The following is an 8884-nucleotide window of genomic DNA, read 5'->3' as shown; positions in this document are numbered from 1 at the left end:
TGCTTTCTGAGTCATTTGCCCTGAGCTGACTTTCTTTTTGAATAGTTCAGGGGGTTTCCTTCTTTAGCCATAAATCGCATGCAAATTCTTTGTGTGTGTGTGTGTGTGTGCCCGTGGATGACAGCGCGAGTGTGTGAGTGTGTGCGCGCCTTTCAGAAGCCACGCCAGAGAGAGAGAGAGAGAGAGGCTGTTCCTTTAAAGCAAAACTGAAAAAAAAAATGCCTTCAGGCGTCCTATTACAGTGGAACGAGCCAAGGATCAGGATTTGCAGCTCAGCTATATAAACCCAGCAGAATCTGGCTGCTCTGACCAGTTTGCCTTGCTGTCAAAGCTCGCTGCCTTGCGCTCGCACACGGCACCGGACAACGCAACTTCGCCGAGTTTTGACAGGACGGCAACAAAGTCAGGAGAGCCCAGCTGGCTTTGAACACCGTATTTATTTCATGGAGGCTGCTCACAGCGGGATCTAAGCTCTGTCAGAGTCTCTAAGGTAAGTCTGCTTCCTCCCTGAATTAAGAAGTCCTCTCGCACACGAGTTTGCAGTGACCCCGTGCTCCAGCATCGCCCTCGTGGCTGTGGCTGCCAGGTCAACGGGCAGGGATGCTGTTAGAGAATCATTTGGGATTGGAGCATGCCTGCCTCGAAGTCTGCCTGCATTGTCCGGTGCAGTAATGTCAGAAATGTCTCAATGGGCAGGGATGCTGTTAGGGAATCATTTGGGATTGGAGCATGCCTGCCTCGAAGTCTGCCTGCATTGTCCAGGGCAGTAATGTCAGAAATGTCTCAGTGACATCCACCCGACCCAATGAATGAATGGAGCAGGAGCTGGCTGGGTGCTGGACATCCACACAGAGCCCAGACTGACAGGCAGGGCAGGAAAGCAGATTTGGGATTTCCTCTTGGATCCTTGAGTGCTTTAAATGTTTCCCCCAGCCTCACCTCACGAACCAGACTAAATCTACTCGCAGGTTTAACTCTCCCAAGCACGACTCTTCTTGTGCTCTTGTGCGGGACCTGATGAGAGCTGGGCCCTTCCCGCTGGTCATTTGCTGTACCCACACTTTTTTTCTTTGCACCAAAGCCTTTGTGACCGTCCTCCCCACCCCCACTGGGCTCCAGTTTCTTTTAAAAGTCTGGTAATATTAGCCTGCAGTGGGGAGCAAAGCACAAAGGAAGATTCAAGTGGTATTTTATTACCACTGCTTTGCTGGGTGGGTTCTGGGAGCGGGAGGGTGAAATCCTCCATCCTCATGGAAAAACAGAGGCACTTGCTCCATGTCTCAGCTCCTTGCTCCCTGGTGCACTGAGATTTTCTGCATGACTGTGTTTGCACTTACCAGCAAGGCTCAAATTGACTTAAAAAGGAGAAGCTGGCTGGGAGAAGGTGAACACACTTAGATTCATTTAAGAGCTAAACTCACTCACTCACTCAAGACTTTGTGTTACATCACCTTTGCAGAGTTTTCCCTGCCTGATTTTCTGTCTGGTTACCAGGACAGAGAAGTTTTTGGCAGTTAATCTAAACTTCTGAGAAGTCTGTCTCATAGTGTGGAATGTTCAGATTGAAATGATGGGGATGTGTTGTGTTGCACAGTGGAAATATAAAATTAAAAAGCACAATAAAAACATTTATATAAGTTTTTTTTCATGAAAAAACAGAAGACAATGAGGTGGATACGACTCTATGGTTTGGGTAAAAGCCTTGCTGTCCAGCTGTTGGGTTTGGTTTTCTTTCCTGGTTTAATTGTTTAAGACCATATTGGTAATATTGGTAATTCATTTAACACACTTTCTGATTAGTGTTACATGTGGGTTTTTTTTTTTTTATTGTGCTGGGTTTGTGCATTTGCCTTTTAAAGCTGTGAAATCATGGAATGGTTTGGGTTGAACGGGACCTTGGAGATCATCCAGCTCCAGCCATGGGCAGGGACACCTTCCACTAGACCAGGTTGCTCAGTTTAGGAGTGCTGGAGTCCAAAAATGAGGTGGACAATAGGGATAAGAGACCATCCTTTGAATCCTGGAGAAACTTGCAGAAATGTGATGGCTTTTGGATTGTTGGGAATGCAGGGGCAAATTGCATCTGAAGAAGTTTGACCAGATGCAAGTGTTTAGCCAAGAGAAGATAACTGGTCTGTCTGCAGCCCAGCTTCCCTGGCAGGGAATTTGGGGAGCAGCTGGAAGAGCTGTCAGGGTGCTCCCAGTGCAGGTGCTGCCCCGTGCCCAGGGAAGGATTTGCACCTGAACTGAGCAGAGCGATGGGACAGGAGTGACAAGGGCCGTGCCTCCCATCACTGACCTAGTCACAGTCACTCTCCCAAATACCAAACTGGTATTCACTTCCCATATTTTTTGCTCATTAGTTTTATCCTCCGGCTTCTTCAGCCCAGAGAAATTTCTCTGCAAGTCCCAGCCCTTAATCCTGTCACTACAGTTACTTTATCAGTGTTTCCAGAGCCCTGGAAGAGCCAAAGGACCTGCTGCAAAGCCCCCAGCCTGCAGATGAGAATGTCAGGTCTCATCTGGACAAAAACCAGAAATTCTGCTACAAAAATCACTGATGGTGGTCATGGGCACATGGAAAATACAAACAACCAGACCCAAATCTCCTGTTGAAATAGTGATGCTTAATGGTGTTAGAACTTCCTGGGAAAATCCCTGAGCACAGGCTAAAATATGCTCCACAAATTCTGAGTAACTGTTAGCTGGAGACTTTTTGAAAGCCATCCTCTTTTATTATCCCAGCTCTTTAAAACTGAATCATTTCTCCTCAGTATTCAGTCAAACTTAACTATCATGTTGCTCTAACATAATTTCTAAAGGTGTTTGACGTTCAGCCTTTTTTTCATATTAGTGCTTTTCATAAAATACCTAAAAAAAGCCAAAGACTATTCATGGGTGAAGACGTTCTGACTTGCTGTAAAGAGACTGTCAAAGTTTGTTCTTGAGCATTGTCTCAGTTTTTGATAAGAAAATGAGATTAAATGGCAGGGTCTGTGCCTTTTGGGACTCTCATCCTTTTCAAGAGTCAGGCAGAACTAAAAAGCAGAAGTGTCTGTGAAACAGTGATGCTGCTTTGGAGCCAGAGCTTTAACCCTTTCATCCCTCCTGGCAAAACCATTTGGAAAACCAGCTTGGCCAGTTCTGAGCTGCTTTCCTGGTACAACACCACAGTGCCTGTGTCTTCCCAGCCTTGTAGGATGTGTCTAAAGGTTTAAGTGGTGCTGATGGCATTTAATTGTCCTGGGTTGGACATTGGGTGTCCAGTGGAAGTGGATGTAAGGGAGAAAGAGTTCCCATCCAGTCCTGTATCCCTTAGAGAGCCCAGGTATCCCTGGAGGAATATTACCTTTGGAAGGAAGATTAATGCAGAGGGTGGTATCTGCTCAGTTATCAGATACACATCCACCTGACCTACCTCTGTGCCACGAGAAATCCAGAGTGCTTAAATAATTACTCTCATTTGAAGCCTGTGACTTGATAAATTCCTCCTTGGCCTCGTGCCATCACAGTCTGCTAAGCTGAAGGGCCACTGACTGTTTTAAGGTCTAGTGGCTCATAAAACTCCAGGCTTAGGAGCGGATGATTTACATCCCTGGAAAGTTCGAAATCTCAGCTTTTCAATAATAAAAGGAATTTGTTTTGAACTGTGCCAGTTTGAGATACAGGGCTTTGAAACTGGGCTCTGATTTACCAACGTGTGCTTTCTCAGACTTAATTACTGGTGTGAGTTTAGCACACCCTGCTCAAAGACTGAGCTCTGATCTAACCCTGTGGTTATAAACTGCAGACGTCTGAAACTACTGTAAAATGTAATAGCTGCCCTTAGTGGTTTTAAGGAAGCTGCTGATGTCATATTGCAGAAAAAAATCATTGTTGCTGAAGGGGGAAACTAAGGAAGACAGCAATCTAAGTGAAAAAAGTTAATATTTTGTCATCTACCAGGCTCAGAAATCTTCAAAACTGCAAGCAATTATAGGATTAGTAACTAATGAGTTCTGGACAGGAAACACCATAACCTGAGGTCAAGAGCTCAAAATAAGGAATGTGTACAGATTGCTTATGAGTTTTTAAGATGCAGTTTAGTGCATTAAACTGCTTGATATTGAAAAGGACTTGTTGTCCATGTCTTTGCTTGGTTGATGTTGTAATTATTACTCCAGCATTTTAGAACCTCACTGTATTAGGAGTGAAGAGGTTTAATAAATTATGTGCTCTGCCACAGAGAACCTGCAATTCCTATTCTTAGCTATTCCCCAAAAAATTCTTTGTATAGTGAAGGAAAAATGAAATAAGAAGGCAGTTCTTTGAGGAAGGGGACTGCTGGAAAGCAGAGAAACGAAGGACCCTGAGGGACAATCTTGAGTGGTCGCAGTTTCCACTGAGCTCAGGGTTCCTACAAGTGTGAAACCTCCCCTCCCTTGGTGCTCACTGCCCACTCGTGTGTCTGACCCTCTGGCCAGTCAGAGCTGGAGTTAAAAGCCTTCCACATGTGGGAAAACTTAGAGGCTGGGCATGGTTCCAGCCCCTGAAATCCCTGAGTGCATGATGTAACCCCACGGTGTGGAATGGGCAGACTGGGAGGAGGAGTCAGTGGGATCCTGCCTGACAAGAGGTAGCTCTGGAGCCTGCAGGAAGTGTCTGGGCATTGAAAGAAGGAATAGATGGGGATCCTTCTGCTAAAAGGGCAAAGTTTGAATGATTTTGTGTGACTTTTTAGCATTGAATGAATGATAGATATATATAGCCCATATAACTAGAATTGTCCTCAATATAAGATTTTCCTGGATTTCTAAATACATTGTTTCTTTCTCCTATATGCTGTCTGTGCTGTTGTTGATCAAATAGCATCAATAAACCTCCACCTATAGCTTCAGAGAGCATATCCAGATGTAGAATTTGAATAATTCTTATTTATATAAATTATACCTCCCAACACGCCCCTCCTAAACAAATGTGAGATTTTGCTGCTCAGGCTGTGGAGTCAACGGGAAATAACTCCCCATTTATGTTCTTGTTTGGCTTATGCATGAGCCAATCACCCAAGACAAATCCATCCTGAGCTGATCTCGTCGCAAGAAATTTCTCCAAGCTCCCATCCTTAATTGTCTGCAGTTTCAATTAAACCAAGGTGGGATGGTGCCAAGTTTTCAGCACTTCCAACGGGAGAGTCCCGGTGCCCGAATAGGCAGTGGCATTTTGTATTCTTTGGGGAGCGGAGGGCAACGTTGCCAAGTTTGCATTCAGTCATCCATCACATATTAGCCCACTGGAGGTCCATTCTTCCCAAGCAATGGGGGAGCTCTGCTTCCTACTTTGAAAGATTACTCACACAGAAAGCCCTTTCCCCAAACCCAGCCCCGCACAGGCCAGAGAAAGGAAGCTTTTCTTCGATTCATACAAGCGCTGCCTTTCCAAACTCCCCACAAAAATGATATTGTTCCATGCTCAGAAAACATATTCTCTTCAGCAATTGAGGAGAAAGTGCAGGGTGGTAGGACAGAAACCTTAAATACAGATTTTTCCTGAAGTGCTTGCTTGAATCCTGGGCTCAACAAAGGTCTATTGTAGAGGCTGCCTCTTCCCATGGCAGGCTGGAGCATTGACTATGTGTGGATAGATATTGGCCAGGAGCCTCCCAGGAGGCTGACACTGAGAGCCTGGGGAAATTCCATTATAATGATTTTGGCTTTAACTCTGCCCAACGTGCACCAGAACTTGCTAAGCTCATAAGCCTAAAATTGCAAATGCTAATTTTGTTATGGAATTAGGATATTTTCCAGAATATTAATCTAAACAGTCTTGATTCTTTAAATTTATCTTCTTCTCCACCATGCTGGCAACACAAAGCTAAAAGGGAACATAATTTTCTTCTTCTGCTTATACATGAAAATCAAACTGTGAGATCCTTTCCCTGTGTACCCAGCAGAACTGGCTAAAGAGTTGTTTCCACCATTAAGGAAAGGCTGGAAAAGGGCTAAAAAAAGCTTTATTTCCAAGACGTAAGTTCACTTTCCTTTGCCAAGAAATCAAAAAACTTGGAAAGAGGCAGATTTTATTGGTCAGTCTGGGGTTTTTGTCAGGCACATGATTCAGGCCAGCAGGTGACAGGGGCTGTGGGCTGAAGACTCTGGGGACAGTGGTTTTGTGCCTCTTTGCTGTGAAGCAAAGCCTTTCTTTGGACAGGAAAGGGTCAGCCTCAGTGTGTGCTGAGCACTTCAGCACCAAGCCTTGGTGGTTATCTCCCTCCTCAGGATTTCGTCTTGTCAGGAGCTGTTTGTTGGCCTCTCAAAAGGAGCTCAGTGGCCACTTTGCACTGGCTCTTTGTCTCTCCTGGTTCCTTTGGAAGGCCAGCCTCTTTTGGGTTTGCTGAATCCTCCTAAATAGCTTCTCTGTGCTGTGGGACAAAGGTCTATGCCAAGAAAGATATAAAGGTAGCTTGTGATCTGCAGGCAGCCCATTCCTCTTGGCCAGAGCCAGTGTAATGCATATTTTCCCTTTGCTTGTGGCTTGTACTTCCCTCCTGCATTGCTTGTAGCACAGTAATTCAGGGCTGACTCCCGATGAATGCTGCACACTGTGGGCCACAAGGCACTGGAGAACGGGATACATATGAAGGGAAAGTTCTCAGATCATTTTTCTTACTGAAGGATTTTGGCCATGTAAACAGTTTCCAGGAGAAAAAAAAACCCGCTGGCATTTCCCATGGCGAGCGCTCCTCATGAATGTCCTATCTATTTTTCCAGTTTGGTGGCCAAGTGGAGTGTTTAGAGGAGGATATACCACCTACAAGCCAGGGAATTTATATTTCCACTGCCAAGTGTTAATTATGATGTCGACTTAGCCACTTTACAGGTTAGCAAGTCAATCACAGGGAGCCAGCACTCCAAGGGCTGCCGCTCCAGGCTTGATGGAAAGCCTGCAGCACCCAGAGAGTGCCATTCTCAAACACATCAGCATTATTCGTTGCTTTATTTTTCATTCTGTGGCTGTTACCTCATATATTGTTTATTTGCCTTCACGAGAGCACGTTGGGATTACCAGGGTTGCTGTCAGAAACAAGGAAATTCAGTTTATTTCCACCAGCCATGTGGCAGGGACACCTTTTTTGGCTGTTCTGATCCTTGACCTTGAACAATTCCAGGGATGGGGAATCCACAGCCTCTCTGTGTTATTTATGCCCTAAATATCCTGTAATCTTGTACCCTAATATCCCAGTAATAAACTGAAAAAAAGGGATGGGGGGCTTAATTTAACTAAAAATTAAATTAATTAACTCAAAATTGAGTTTGTGATGTCAAGCTCCACCTGGGAGAGAGCTTTCCTGCTGACAGCAGCAATATTGAATTCCCTGTGGATGTCCGTAGAACACGCATTGCCTTAATGATATCTTTGTGCAGGGGATGCCTTGGGCTGCTCCAGTTTGGTCTGTGCTCATATAGGTCAGGAGTGCTGCTTGTGGAGCAGCACAGGGACAAACCCAGGCTGCCAGAGGGGAAATTAAAACCCACGGAGCATTTTCCATGCCCTTCTTTGCCTGCATTGTCCCCTGGCCCTTCCAGCCTGCTCTGCTGAGGGGATGGGTTTCTCCTGGGCAGACTTCAGGGGCTGCCAGCCAAATTCTCATGTGACACAATGGCATTGATTTCACTGGGGATCTGGTGCTGGATAATTGAGCTCCATGTCCCTCCTTTCACCATCCCACAGCTCAAATTGCTGCCAGCCAAGGCTTCAGCACAGGCAGGGCTCAAGTCACTGTGGGTTAAGAGAACGAGGTCAGAGCTGGTGGAGGTCTCTCAAGCCTCCCTTTAATGTGGCAGTGCCCAATTTGTTGACATTTGAGGCAGCAGTGCAGATTTTTGTCCGAGTTCAGTCACTAATCACTGCTCAGGGCTGTGTTTATGGCTGTAATTTCCATTACATTACATAAGTGCCTCTGCTTTGCATCAGAGCACTGCAAAACATCCCCAGACTGGACTTCTCAGAAGCAGCCTCCTCTCTTTTTCCAAACGCCTTGCACTCAATTTGTTTCATATCTTGTGCCTCTCATTTATATTTCGTTTTGCCTTGCCAAGCCATGGTTGATTTCATTCCATCTCCTCTTCATGAAGTGTTTTGCTCTACTCAGAGTTTGCTGCTCTTCCCTGGGTTGCCAAAGATGCAAATTCTTGATGCTACCACATGTGACAGAACTAGGCCAGGCAGATCTGCAGCCCGGGGGCGATTACTGGAAGTCAGATTTCAAGGAACTCCTTCTGTGGTCTTGTGAGTTAGAAAAATGTGCACATTCCTGTGTGTTTGAGGTGCTAGTACCAAGGACAGAGGAGCTCCAGCAGGGAGGAAAAGCTGCCCAGGGAAACTCGTAATTGATTTAAAAGCAAGGAGCTGCCTGGTGAAGGGTTACCTATCTATTCCCTCAGCTTCTTTTAAAACCATGCCCAAAGTCTGCTAATGACAGGAATGATAATTCTGGTCCCTAGGAACACTGCAGGCTTTTATGGCTGAGTCCTGAGTCATTTTTAGTGCTTGAATAAGTATATGGTTAAATCAAAGTAAAATTATAAAGCACATGCAAATATTCATAATGGATTCTCAAAGTACCCTGCTGCCCGCTGACCAATATTATCTGCAGCAATCCATACAATTAAATACTTTCCATTATTTCAGACCAATATAAATGTAAATTGTTCGTGCTCTTAGTTACAGCAAAGCTGTTAAAAGAGAAGAATTCCACCTCTCTTGCTTCTGTACGTGACATTCCTTCAGTTAAAATGATTTTAAATATGGAAAAGTGTGGGGTTGGGTATGTGGAGCAGATATTTGGCTCATCTCTTGCTTCTGACCTCCAGGAGAAATTTGAAAAACAGCTTCCTCAGAGGTGCTG

General features: G+C 45.1%; 1 protein-coding gene across 4 annotated transcripts in view; it reads left to right on the top strand.

Annotated features, from left to right (window-relative positions):
- The first annotated feature begins 239 nt into the window (after nt 1-239).
- TNC (tenascin C) overlaps nt 240-8884 on the top strand; it is a 73188-nt gene continuing 64543 nt past the window's right edge. For 3 of the 4 annotated variants that reach the window (XM_038156477.1, XM_038156476.1, XM_038156479.1), the window contains exon 1: nt 240-490. The gene's annotated coding sequence lies outside the window, so the exon portion shown is untranslated. The remainder of the gene's footprint in view (nt 491-8884) is intronic. The other variant, XM_038156478.1, reaches the window with a different exon arrangement.

The sequence above is a fragment of the Motacilla alba genome, chromosome 17 (genome assembly GCF_015832195.1).
Source record: "Motacilla alba alba isolate MOTALB_02 chromosome 17, Motacilla_alba_V1.0_pri, whole genome shotgun sequence".
Taxonomy (NCBI): domain Eukaryota; kingdom Metazoa; phylum Chordata; class Aves; order Passeriformes; family Motacillidae; genus Motacilla; species Motacilla alba.
The sequence above is the reverse complement of the archived record's forward strand: the minus strand, read 5'-3'. Positions and strand labels throughout refer to the sequence as shown.